At 42.9% G+C, this 1,491-nt stretch overlaps 1 non-coding gene across 1 annotated transcript; it reads left to right on the top strand.

The window, feature by feature from the left end:
- Positions 1-720: 720 nt before the first annotated feature.
- trnat-agu lies at positions 721-794 on the top strand. Its single transcript has one exon. It is a non-coding gene; the product is annotated as a tRNA-Thr (tRNA).
- Positions 795-1,491: the final 697 nt, after the last annotated feature.

The raw sequence follows: 1,491 nt of genomic DNA, 5'->3' as shown, positions 1-1,491 counted from the left end.
CTTCAGTGTCGCTGAGTGTAAATACTGGAACTCCCCCCATCGGTATCATGGCTGTATGTCCGTGCTGAGGAGTAGAAAGGTTCAGGAAAGTAACTCATCCCCTCCATCACTGTGGTAATTCGGGATATGAACTGAATCCTATCCCATTGAGTGACGACTATATTCCAGGAAAACGTTTCTAACAGTTGAAGGTTCCTATTAGACACCTGCAATCGTTTGGAAATAAGTTGAGAAGTGGAGCAGGACATTGAAATCTAGTGATCGGCAATGATGGCTGGGAGGCATGAGGCAGGAAGTGAGCTTGGAACTGGTGGTGCAAGACTCAGTGTCAGTGCTAATCGTTAAACTTTTACTGCCCAATGTTAACAATTACTTACACATTTCACCTCGTTAAATCTCCACAATGACCTTGTTCCGGTTGTTGAGGTCCCCTCTGTGTGTATTAACGTGTTTCATGGGCCCGGAGAGGATGAACACATCCTCTTTCTACTGTCAGTTTAAACAGGTGAAGGTATCAGTTTGAAATTAATGTAAGGGAAGATTATCTTTTTCTGTGCCTTTTCAGTGGAGAATGTTCAGCTGTAAACTCCCTGTATTTGTAAATTAGAGGACTGATTGCAATTCTCCGTGAGCAACATTGATCCGAAAACACATTTCCAAGTACTGTGAAGAAGTGCTTAACCAACTTCACATATGAATGAGTAAATTTCCGAAACGTGCGGCGCCGTGGCTTAGTTGGTTAAAGCGCCTGTCTAGTAAACAGACGATCCTGGGTTCAATTCCCAGCGGTGCCTGTTTGTTGCATTCGTATTTGGGCTTGGTGTTTCAACTCTTTACAACTGCCGTGTCAACCAAGTCGGCGCCTTTTTGGACATTCACCCTGTTATGAATTGGAGACCAGCTTAAGTTACAACAGTGACTTTTTTTTTAGTCCCGAACTATCAATAAAGACTGTGGTTTCTTTCCGTTATTCCACAAGCACTTCTGCTTCTTATCCTCTTTCTCCCCCTCCATCATTCCCAGTTTGGTAGGAATAACGAGATTACACAGGAGGTGTTGCAGATTTGCCGGGGAAATTTGTGGTAATGACCGAGACACCACCAGCTGATCACTCTCATTCTCTGATGTCAAAGTTCATTCATTTAAACCAACAGTGTATACATCGTTGTGCTTCTTTAGTTGTAGTATACTTGCGTTTTTTTCTTATGGTGGATTCAGAATTCTACTTTGAATTCGAAACAGTCACAAATGTTGAAGGAAGAAATGTCGCCTGACCTGAGATCGAATTGACAGACACATTATCCGGAGAATGTGAGCCCAGATCTACACACTCCAGTCAATGAGCAAAAATCTTCTCAGCAGCTGCACACTCAAACTGTCGCGAAATGTCAAACTTTTAATCGAGCAGAAATAGGTAATGAGGTGTATGCACAGACTGAATGTTGGAGAATGTGAAAGAGAAAGAGGGTGAGGTGGATGCACAGAGACAAA

This window comes from Chiloscyllium plagiosum, unplaced genomic scaffold, assembly GCF_004010195.1.
Source record: "Chiloscyllium plagiosum isolate BGI_BamShark_2017 unplaced genomic scaffold, ASM401019v2 scaf_7856, whole genome shotgun sequence".
NCBI lineage: Eukaryota > Metazoa > Chordata > Chondrichthyes > Orectolobiformes > Hemiscylliidae > Chiloscyllium > Chiloscyllium plagiosum.
This window is presented reverse-complemented; position numbering and strand designations above follow the sequence as displayed.